Below are 13093 nucleotides of genomic sequence, written 5' to 3' on the forward strand. Positions count from 1 at the left end.
TTACGTCAGGTTTTGCGGTCCACATCTGCACCATTTCATTTGAGGCATACTGCCTGTTTACATATGCTTAGTACTGGAGTAGAACTTGTATCGGGGAACAAGTTTATAACATACAGAAGAAGGCCTTTATGAAGAATCAGTAAGGAAATTTAACATACAGAAGAAGGCCTTTGTGAGGAATCAGTAAGGAAATTTAACATATAGAAGAAGGCCTTTATGAAGAATCAATAAGGAAATTTAACATACAGAAGAAGGCCTTTATGAAGAATCAGTAAGGAAATTTAACATACAGAAGAAGGCCTTTATGAAGAATCAGTAAGGAAATTTAACATACAGAAGAAGGCCTTTGTGAGGAATCAGTAAGGAAATTTAACATACAGAAGAAGGCCTTTATGAAGAATCAATAACTTATTGTTACTTGACAGTAATCCTTGAGAGAGTAATAATTCTTAACCCTGATTATTCAAAGTAGTCGAGGAAGTTCATGGTACCGAAGAAAGTTTTTAGGTAGTTTTTACAGATAAACAATGACTTTCTTCTGCCTTACTGATTTTTCACAAAGGCCTAATTCTGCATGTTAAATTTCTTTACTGATTCTTCACAAAGGCCTTCTTCTGTATGTTAAATTTCCTTACTGATTCTTCACAAAGGCCTTCTTCTGTATGTTAAATTTCCTTATTGATTCTTCATAAAGGCCTTCTTCTGTATGTTAAATTTCATGTGGCATAATTTTATGTTAGCATTTGTATTTCTGTTCTGTGTTTATGGCAAAGCTACTAAGGATATCTGCCTACGTCGTCCTTATTTTTAAACTACTGACCAGAGAGACGGCAACCAGTCAGAATTGCTCTACTACTCTGAGGGTCTCTGGTTCGAATCCCCATCCCATCAAACATGCTTGTCATTTCAGCCGTAGAAGCGTTATAATGTGACGGTCAATCCCACTATTCGTTGGTAAAATAGTAACCCAAGAGTTGAGGGTGGCTGGTGATGACTAGTTACTTCTAAATTAGGGACGGCTTGCAAAGATAGCCCTCGAGAGGTTTTGCGCGAAATTCAAAACAAACAAACACTACTACCCATTATCCAGAGCTCTACCACGGAGCCAACATGGGCCCCTTCTATGTGATAACACTGAAATGTATAGTCTTTTTGTTTGTTTGGAATTAAGCACAAAGCTACACAATGGGCTATCTGTGTTCTGCCCACCACGGGTATCGAAACCCGGTTTCTAACGTTGTAAATTCGCAGACATGCCGCTGTGTCACTAGGGGACATGTATTGTCTACAAATGTGTTGGAAGTAGTTTCGTGTTAATATACGGCTTATAACAAAACGTGTGTTGGAAGTAGTTTTGTGTTAATATGCTGCTTATAACAAAACGTGTGTTGGAAGTAGTTTTGTGTTAATACACCCTCGTGGTCTTTGTAACATAAGTTGCTTTGTATTATTCAAAATCCATATAACAAGGTGAATTAATATTAACAACTACAGAAAACTGATTTTGTCTGTCAGAATCCTTCAGAAAAGAGTATTTACATATAATTTATTAATTAATTCATTACGTTCTTATAATTAAATTACAACTTCAGGGACAGAATACGTGAGAGTTTTTATTAATATTTTTATTTGTAAGTTTATTATTGCTTTATTATACTGAGTTCAATTTGTACAATAGCATTGATAAGTCTTCTACGTCATTCTGGCCCTCGTGCTCTCAACGTGGAGAAAAAGTGAAGTTAACACTGAAAAAGCTGAGAAATAATTAAAGAAAGAAAACGAATATATTTCCCAAAGTTTTTCTTCAGTAATTTTGTAGAACTTAGATAATTTGCCGAATTATATTATTTGCTATTTATGGAAAAACAAGAAGAAAAAAATTATTCATACACTGCCGCACAAAAGTGTAAGGTTGTTAATGATTGGTCAAACGAGATGTGACGTGGGTCCAACGGCTCGTGAACAACGTATTCAGTCAGTTATTTGATTATATAAAAACTGCACGTCTTGGTTTCACAACGTAATATATGAATGTAAAAAAAAAAAAACAACACACACACACAAAGATCGTGATCCATTTCAGCTTGGAAACTTTCTTCGTGAAATTTTACAATTTATTTATGTCTAGAGTATTAGAAGGTTTTTTATCGACCCAAACAAAATTTGAACGATCTTAAGATGTACTAAGGACTTTTCAGGAACAATTTGTAACGCTGATTGATCTTCAACTTATAAATACACCAAGTTATGGACCGAGCGTGGCCAGTTGGTTAGCGAGACGGACTATGAATGCGAGGGTCCATGATGTCCGTTCATTGTCCATAACATCGCGTTCTTCATTTTATAAGCGTGACAGTGAAATCTGATTATTCGATTAGAGTAGCCCAAGATTTGGCGGAGAGTGTTTTTGACATAGCTTAACTATGCGCAAATTTCCGAAACAAACAGACATACAGATGTATTGTAACTAGGCTGACAGACATTTCTTCAGATTCGCGGTTCGAATCCCGTCACCGAACATACTCGCCCTTTCAGCTGTGGGCTTTATAATGTCACGGTCAATCCCACTATTTGTTGGTAAAATAATAGCCCAAGAGTTGGCGGTAGGTGGTGATGACTAGCTGCCTTCCACATAGTCTTTCATTGCTAAATTAGGGACGGCTAGCGCAGATAGCCCTCGTGTAGCTTTGCGCGAAATTTACAGAGAAGTGAACCAGTTTTTATCTTCTTTATGACGTTGTTATCTATATACCATATATCACCCAAACATAATAAACCTACCTGGCTCAGCACTTGAAAGTTTGTAATTATCAATGCTGCTCCTCTAAGGTTTCCCACTTCAGAGTTCTCTACGTAAAAATGTTGTTATGTTACACGTTGTTTTTTAAATCTAAAATAAGTCCCAGCTTAGCGCAATCCGTTACAGTTTAAGTTGGATTTGAAAATATTGAAGAAAAGAAAACGTGTCATTCTAATTAATTAAAGCTGAACGTTGGTTTCAATCCAATGGTCTGCAATACATAATTAATTAAGTTGGACAACGATCTCGGTAGCGCAGGATATCAACGTTCAGCTCTAGATAATACAGATTGCTAACACTCAAATATTGTTAGCACCCATTATTAACACTCAGATCTAAATAGCGCAGGTTTTTAACATCCAAATATATTGTTAGCACACATGATTAACACTCAAATATTGTTAGCACACATGATTAACACTCAAATATTGTTAGTACGCATTATTAACACTTAAATATTGTTAGCACACATTATTAACACTTAAATATTGTTAGCACACATTATTAACACTCAAATATAATTTTTGCACACATTAACACTCCAATATTGTTAGCACACATTATTAACACTTAAATATTGTAAGCACACATTATTAACACTTAAATATTGTAAGCACACATTATTAACACTCAAATATAATTTTTTGCACACATTAACACTCAAATATTGTTAGCACACATTATTAACACTCAAATATTGTAAGCACACATTATTAACACTTAAATATTGTAAGCACACATTATTAACACTCAAATATATTGTTGAACCCCAGTGGCACAGCGGCATATCTGCGGACTTACAACGCTAGAAACGTGGTGGGCAGAGCACAGATAGCCAATTGTGTAACTTCAAAAACAAAACAAATATATTGTTAGCACACATCATTAACACTCATATTTAAATAGTGCATGTTATTAACACTCAAACTGGATTTTTTTGGAATTAAGAAACTTCACATTTTGAGTCCTCCAGGGGTAAAGCGCTAATTCCGCTAAATACCGGCGTTCCGATACTCGTGGTGGGCAGAGTACAGATAGCCCATTTTGGAGCTTTGTGCCCACAAACAATCGAGTGTGGATTTAGGAAATTAAACAAACTATAATAAACATAATTTATAATATATATGAATACATTATAATAATGGATAGATAAATATTAAATATATATTAGATTTAAGTACAGATTAAGAATATTTACTTTATATCTTAAATATTCATAAGATTTTATTTAAAATATTCGTGAGATTTTACTTTAAATTTATGCATAAAGATTATCAATAAATTCTCAGGTTTATCGCGATGAGTTGTCTATTTCTTCAGCGTTGGTATAATACACATATATTTTGATCTTATTTATTTGGATTATTGTTATAAAGTTTAGTTTGATATAAGTACCTTTTTTTTTCTCTCTCTAAGTATTTCTTTTTTCCTTTAGTGAAAGAATGGTCAAACCTCCAAGTTTTTCGTTTCTTGTTTTATATATTGATTTTGCCCGGCATGGCCAGGTGGTTAGGGCGCTCGACTCGCAATCTGTGGGTCGCGGGTTCGAATCTCCCTCACACCAAATATGCTCGCCCTTTCAGCCGTGGGGGCGTTATAATGTGACGGTCAATCCCACTATTCGGTGGTAAAAGAGTAGTCCAAGAGTTGGCGGTGGGTGGTGATGACTAGCTGGCCTCTATTTAGTCTTACACTGCTAAATTAGGGACGGCTAGTGCAGATAGCCCTCGTGTAGCTTTGCGCGAAATCCATAACAAACAAACAAACAATATATTGATTTTATTTTGGCCCAATTCTCAGAATCTGTAATAATATGTAAACCACATTAAACCTTGCCAGTCCAGTGCCGAAGAGTCCTTTCGCCCAATACCATGATAATATATTCCAATTTTAAAATGTAATTTTATCATACTATACTCTTATCTTAACATCTAAAGTTTCTCTAAGCCTAACATGAGCGTATTTAAGATTGCTACAAGTTTTTCTAAGTTGGGTGTGATCCAGTGGTCAGCGTGATGTACTGTGATTCCGATCTGTGACCCACTCTCACTGCCGCGAAACCGTGAACCGCATTTTTGGACTTTGAGTGGTCTACGAGTGTGGCGGTCAAATCTCACTATTCGAATTAGAGGAGCCCAAGAGATGGCGGTGGGTGCTGTTGACTATTTGCCTTCCCTCTAGTATATCACTTCTAACATTGAAATTCTAGTTACAGTCATAATAAGGGGACGTGGGTGCGTTATAAGAGTAACGCTCAAATCCTACTATTCGATTAGAGTACCCTTCGAGTTGGCGGAGGGTGATGCTGACTACCTGCCTTCCAGCTAGCGCAAATAGCCTTTGAGTAGGTTTGAGCAAAATTCCACAAACAAAACTACGCCACCTAGCGGTATTTAAGTGTAATAAACAACGGAGAATTCCTTTATTAAAAGAATATACACATATCTGCATGGTGATTATCATTTTCACCAGTTTTAGTGAAACGTATTATATGTATAAAATCTGTCTTCACGCATCATGGCTTCTAGCTATTATAAGTTTTCTCGTACTCATCGCAACAGATAGTACGTTTCTAAACATTAGAGACCCAAAGGACCATAAAATCTAACATAAAAAAAAACGTTTTTGTGCAGCGATTCTAATACCCCATTTTCTCGTAAGTTTTTAAATAGATAGACAAACGGATACAGATATAATATATAGAGAGAAAGACAGGCAACAGTGATAAGACAGGCGATAGATAAGAAAGTAATAATAATTGTTTGTTTGTTTTTTTAGTTAAGCACAAACTCCATAGTGGGCTATCTCTATTGTGCCCACAAAGAGTATGGAAACCCGGTTTTTAGCGTTATAAGTCCGGAAAAGTACCGCTGTGCCCATGCGAGAGAGGGAGGGAACTCATTAAATTGTCAATGGTTCTCATTCGCTAAACTTTACTGACCGTTTTTATTTCTCATATTAAGGACCTTTTATTTCAAGTTTTAGCCGTTAGGTGCATGTGGTAGTCTGAATTTATTCTTAAGGAAAATGTCAAACCAAAGAAACTAATTCATAGTTATTTACTTACTCATGTGTATTACTTCATTTGTACTTGGCCCTATTGATCTAATTTAGTAGCATATAAACACCAGCACTAATTTAGTAGCATATAACCATCAGCACTAATTTAGTAGCATATAACCACCAGCACTAATTTAGTAGCATATAACCACCAGCACTAATTTAGTAGCATATAACCATCACCACTAATTTAGTAACATATAACCATCAGCACTAATTTAGTAACATATAACCACCAGCACTAATTTAGTAGCATATAACCACCAGCACTAATTTAGTAGCATATAACCACCAGCACTAATTTAGTAGCATATAACCACCAGCACTAATTTAGTAGCATATAACCACCAGCACTAATTTAGTAGCATATAACCACCAGCACTAATTTAGTAGCATATAACCACCAGCACTAATTTAGTAGCATATAACCACCAGCACTAATTTAGTAACATATAACCACCTGCAACTATCCGACTGTATTAAACACATGACCTGAAATACATTTCGTAAACGTTTTACACCCTTGAATTTGATTTAACATTTAATTATCAAAATTTAACACAGTTTACAGGTGGCAGGTTTTTTTTTTCCTATCTACAATATATTTTGGAATATCCAACGCTCATGCTACAAACATGATCATTAGTCAAGCACCAAAAACAAGTTAAAGACGTTGGCCGGATTCACGTTAATTCCCATAATCAGCGATTCAAAAGTTTTGGAGCAAAGAAAACTATAAGACCTTAGTTCGCACGTGTTCTATTGATGGCGCTATTGAAGTTAATTAGTATTGGGGGAATGGAATGAAAATTGGTTAGTGTAGGAGGAATGGAATGAAAGTGGATTAGTAGAGGAGGAATGGAATGAAAGTGGATTAGTAGAGGAGGAATGAAATGAAAGTGGATTAGTAGAGGAGTAATGGAATGAAAGTGGATTAGTAGAGGAGGAATGGAACGAAAGTGGATTAGTAGAGGAGGAATGGAGTGAAAGTGGGTTAGTGTAGGAGGAATGGAATGAAAGTGGATTGGTATAGGAGGAATGGAATGAAAGTGGATTAGTATAGGAGGAATGGAATGAAAGTGGATTAGTAGAGGAGTAATGGAATGAAAGTGGATTAGCAGAGGAGGAATGGAACGAAAGTGGATTAGTAGAGGAGGAATGGAACGAAAGTGGATTAGTATAGGAGGAATGGAATGAAAGTGGATTAGTAGAGGAGGAATGGAATGAAAGTGGATTAGTAGAGGAGTAATGGAATGGAATGAAAGTGGATGGGTAGAGGAGGAATGAAATGAAAGTGGATTAGTAGAGGAGGAATGGAATGAATGTGGATTAGTAGAGGAGGAATGGAATGAAAGTGGATTAGTAGAGGAGGAATGGAATTAAAGTGGATTAGTAGAGGAGGAATGAAATGAAAGTGGATTAGTAGAGGAGGAATGGAATGAAAGTGGACTAGTGGAGGTAGAATGGAATTAAAATGGATTATTAGTACGATAAAGAATAATGATGAACTTTATAATACAGTTGTACTCTTTGAACTATTCTTTCTTTAACTTATAGATAATCGAAAGGTCTAAGGTTCGAGCCGTCGATGCTGTGAACACATTTAAGATTAGCGTCTGAAACAACTATATAAAAATATACACTGCTTACGTTCTATTGGTCAAGAGAATCTGTTTTATGAGCAGAATTCTCTCGTCTTTATTCTTTGAAAGATTTTTAAACGCTTTTGACATCTAATGCTGTTCTAGGTGCTATGGATTTATCACCAGGTGGCGCATAACACACGTGAGTATTGTAGCTTGAAACAAATTTAGGTTAAGCTCGTGAACGTGACGTGGCGATACACCGAACAACGTTTAAATTAATTTCAGACTAATGAGGAGAGAAACCTACACATACCATAGATCAACGCCATGATGTAATTAGCCTAAATATGCGGTCGTTCTTTCACTGATGTTATGATCGCATGCTGTTGATAATCAACTAAATGAACTAAACCGTCACTTCTCTATCAATCATTGTTGTAGACGTAGAACTGTAGCGAACCTATGCCGTCCAATTTATTTCTACAACTGACAAATTTCGGTTTTTTCAGATAAATGTACTTCAAGTTGTGCGCATGCTCAGTTTAAATGCTTATTTTTTTTTGTCTTTACACTGTTTTCTTCTTTATACCTGCCCACTTAATAAGATACGCCTCAAATTGTTGTTGTTGTTGCTGTTTTTTTTTGAAATAATCTTTCTAAAGCTTATAAACCGTCTCAAGACGCCATGAAAAGGCGTCACGTTCATCTGTCTGTAATAAATGTTCAATTTATTTTCTCACAACTTTTTTTTTAGCCCTCTATAATATATGGAATTTCTCTGCTTTTTTGTTTCGCCAGGAGGACAAACTTAAATGGTAAAAGAACTATTTGCATGTCTGTGTGTGTGTGTATTATACAATGTATACATAACAATTTATATTACTGATATCATTAAAGTTTGTAAATGATACACTTTGCATTTTGGAACAGCGCGTGGGAGAATATTCGAGTAGAAAAAAAATATATATAAAACGAATTTCGAATAAAGTAGTTTTAAGGCAAGAAAAAATATATGTACAAAATCCGAGATGTTTCTTAACGTCCATAGACCTAATTATTATGTCAAAGTTTGCATTGATTAAACTTTTTACTACCCTAGCGATTTACCACTAGAGGGCGCATAACCTTACGAAGAAATTGAAATTAATATAGATACTTTGAAGCGCGACTGGCCGCGAGTATCCTAATGAAGAAGATGAATAAATTCAATGGAAATAAATACTCCAACTGTTGTATATATATATATTACAGCTGATTTTTTTATATCTGAAATTCTCAAATTAATTTGATCGAAAATAAACACTGACATGCATATAATCTAAACGTAAAAAGTAGCCATTAGTAGAATGACCTGATCCTAAGACCATCAGTTTTTTGTTTTGGTGTGTTGACAGATATGATATGTTTGCGTGTGTATTTTGTGGTTATGTTTTATTTTACACAGAAACCAAGATTGTACTTTTTGAAATGGTTATCTTAACCTTTTACCTCAAAATCAATATAGTTTTTTCTTTGGAAACAACCTGTTAAGTTTGGTTAGAATCTGTTGTTTAGAGCTGCGGATTTCTACAGATGGACAAACAACGTCAACAATACACTCCCCGACCCACCCCTACAGAAGAGTAGCGGTATATTAGTGGGCTTATAACGCCAAAAATTTGGTTTCAATACCCGTGGTGTGCATATCCCATATATTTTATTCTGTAACTTTGTGCTTTACAATACAAACAATCTCGCGAGTGGCGTCATCTCTCGGAGTTTACTTGAAAGGTCGTAGCTGGTTGAATCCATTATTTGGTGATACAGGATACTAAGTAACTCACTAGAGATGAAAGACTTAGTTTCACCAATCCGAGCATTATATTTACATTATATATATAATTAACACTAATTATACACCATTAAACAAGTCTTACTTAGATTACCTTAGTTTAATTTGTGAAAAACAACAACAAAAATAAACGCTTGTTGTTTCATCACTCAATCAATAGATTACCTGTTGATTTCATCGCTCAATCAATAGATTACCTGTTGATTTCATCGTTCAATTAATAGATTACCTGTTGATTTCATCGCTCAATCAATAGATTACCTATTGATTTCATCGCTCAATCAATAGATTACCTATGGACTTAGTATTCGTTCCACATAATGAACTTTCACTGTACAGAATTAATTTTTCTTAGACAAGTTTAATAACTTTCGTGAAACACAAAACAATTTGATAGAAAGTACTAGAATTTCTTTTTGGTGAAGAATATTTTAATAATGAAGGAGAAAATGGAGTTTGAAAGAAGTTTCAGGTTTCATTAGTCTAAAGTTTCAGGTTTCACTACTCTAAAGTTTCCGGTTTCACTAGTCTAAAGTTTCCGGTTTCACTAGTCTAAAGTTTCAGGTTTCACTACTCTAAAGTTTCCGGTTTCACTAGTCTAAAGTTTCCGGTTTCACTAGTCTAAAGTTTCCGGTTTCACTAGTCTAAAGTTTCAGGTTTCACTACTCTAAAGTTTCAGGACTCACTAGTCTAGAGTTTCAGGTTTCACTAGTCTAAAGTTTCAGGTTTCACTAGTCTAAAGTTTCAGGTTTCACTACTCTAAAGTTTCAGGTTTCACTACTCTAAAGTTTCAGGTTTCACCACTCTAAAGTTTGAGGCTTCACCACTCTAAAGTTTGAGGCTTCACCACTCTAAAGTTTCAGGTTTCACTAGTCTAAAGTTTCAGGTTTCACTAGTCTAGAGTTTCAGGTTTCACTAGTCTAGAGTTTCAGGTTTCACTAGTCTAAAGTTTCAGGTTTCACTAGTCTAAAGTTTCAGGTTTCATTACTCTGAAACTATGGCTTCATTTTCTGTGCTGCTCTTTGTAACCAAATAAAGACCACGTGGTTGTCTAACCCTAACTTTGGTTTGATGCCAAAATCTTCAAAACGCTTATGTGAAGTAGTTTCGTATTTTTCTATAATTTCTAGTCACCCTCTATACATTTTATTTCTCTATGACACTTCTTCAATTGTTAACATTGGCTATTTAACTTTATGATGCATAAAAAGGCGTGAACCACTGTTGGTTAAGTGGAGAAATCTATAGGCGTAGATGGGCCTTGGCATGGTCTGGTGGTTAAGGCACTCAACTCGTAATCTGAGGATCGAGGTCTCGAATCCCAGTCACCGAACATTCTCGCTCTTTCAGCTGTGGGGGCGTTATATTGGGACTGTCAGCACCACTATTCGTTAGTAAAAAAGAGTTGCCCAAGAGTTGGCGGTGGGTGGTGCTGGTTAGGTGCCTTCCTGCTTGTCTATCATTGCTAAATTAGGGACAGCTAGCGAAGATAGCCCTCGTGTACCTTTGCGCGAAATTCAAACCAAACAAATTATTTAGATAAAGTATGATAAAAAAAAAATAATGCTTGCCAAATAAACAACACAAAAGAAAGTTATTTTAAAGTTATTACGTCCGTGTTGATAATTCCGATAATAAACCTATAAAGCGAATGGTTAATGTGTGGAAATAGTTCGGTGAAAAAAGTCATATAAATCTTGACAACCAGAAAGTTTGTTTGTTTGTTGTTAAGCACAACGCTACGCACGCAATGGTCTATTTGTGCTTTAACCACAGGTATCGAAACCCGATTTTTAAAATATTAGGTTGTTTTTGATTTTTTAGTGCTCTGTTCATCACGAGAAGTCCAATTCTAGCTTTTAGCGATGTAAGTCCGTAACTTATTGCTGATCCACTGGTGGACCAAAATATCGGGAGAAGATAATACGTTAAACAAGATTTAAGTTGGCTCAGACTGGTAATCTGCTTAATCCATAATACTGTTAATCTGTTTAACTCTCTATTTAAGAGATTAAAGTTTGTTTTTATCGTGGATTAAGGATTGCTCAGACTGAGAATAATCATACTCTGCTAAATCCATAACAACACAATCCTCAACTCTCTATTTAAGAGATTAAAGTTTGATATAATAGTGGATTAAGAATTTATAATTGGATTAAGAATTGCACAGACTGAGAATAATCATAATCTGCTAAACCCATAACTACACAATCCTCAACTCAGTTTAGGAGATTAAAGTTTAATATTATAGTGGATTAAGGATTTATAATTGGATTAAGGATTGCTCAGACTGAGAATAATCATACTCTGCTAAATCCATAACAACACAATCCTCAACTCTCTATTTAAGAGATTAAAGTTTGATATAATAGTGGATTAAGGATTTATAATTGGATTAAGGATTTCTCGGACTGAGAATAATCATACTCTGCTAAATCCATAACAACACAATCCTCAACTCAGTTTAGGAGATTAAAGTTTGTTATTATAGTGGATTAAGGATTGCTCAGACTGAGAATAATCATAATCTGCTAAATCCATAACAACACAATCCTCAACTCAGTTTAGGACACTGTATCCTTAATGTGGTGCATACACTCGTATAAATCCGGCCTAATCCGATCTTGAATCTGTTTAATTCACCACTCTTCCTTCCTTGGAGCTCTGGATTTCGGAGCTTTCGAAACTGGTACGAATCCGTGCGATAGTACAAAATATGTGGGTGCGTAATAAGAGTGACAGTCATTCCCTTAGCGTAGGTTGGGGGGGTGGGTGGTAGAGTGCTGCCTTCCCTCTGATCAGTAGTTCAGAACTATGGACGGCTACAGACAATAACTGTGCAACATGTATAAACACCCGATGAAACTATTAATGTACACAAGTTCAATATTAAATATTTTAATTTATTTGAAGTTGCAAAAAAAAAGGTACGAAAAAAACAGTGAAAGTCTAATACAATAATGTCATTTGGATATTTAAAACATCTTAGAACGAATAAAAAAACACCTCTCTTCGAAAGACGCTAGAAGTTAAAAACTTTGCGAGGCTTAAAGAGAAGAAAAAGTGGCCAGTTGAACAAGATGTAATGGATGTTTCTTTTACGTTCAATCCTTTTTTGTTTTGTTTTTTGTTTTGCTAGCTACAAGGACAAAAGAAATGGATAGTAATATGTTCTATTGTTTACCAACTCGAGACACATGTGAGCAGTCAGAAACTTTGTGCTAGGCAGGCAACGATTTAAAAAAATTAGTTTAAAAGCATTGATTTGAATGCATTTTTGTTCAAATGATGCTTCAAAATGCAAATCTGGTTTACGCTCTAGACACCAACAACTTCTCTAGACAAGTAGATGTATATATTTTGCTGTTTATATCATGATCTCCTTCGCGTTTTGTCGTCGTTTATAACAGTTGACATTTTAAAGTTTTTTCTTCTATACCGAAAAGGTTTAACGGACACCTAAATCGTTAATTATGCATACCCTAACGTACAACGTACAACTTAATACACGACTTGTAACTCCAGTCTGTCTGGAAAGTTATAGAATTGTGCGAAAGGCCTAATCTGATGTAACTCATAATACGGTATTTTGTTGAATTGTTTTAAATAAATACTTTATTTTTTCTGACAATCCGAATGGGTCATTTAAGTTGAAAATGTCTAAAACAATACGAGTTTCATTGTTGTGTTTCGCCCCCCCAGTAGCACAGCGGTATGTCTGCGGACTTACAACGCTAGAAACCGGGTTTCGATACCCGTGGTGGGCAGAGCACAGGTAGCCCATTGTGTAGCTTTGTGCTTAATTCCAAACAAACC

This window comes from Limulus polyphemus, unplaced genomic scaffold (genome assembly GCF_000517525.1).
Source record: "Limulus polyphemus unplaced genomic scaffold, Limulus_polyphemus-2.1.2 Scaffold1861, whole genome shotgun sequence".
Taxonomy (NCBI): Eukaryota; Metazoa; Arthropoda; class Merostomata; order Xiphosura; family Limulidae; genus Limulus; species Limulus polyphemus.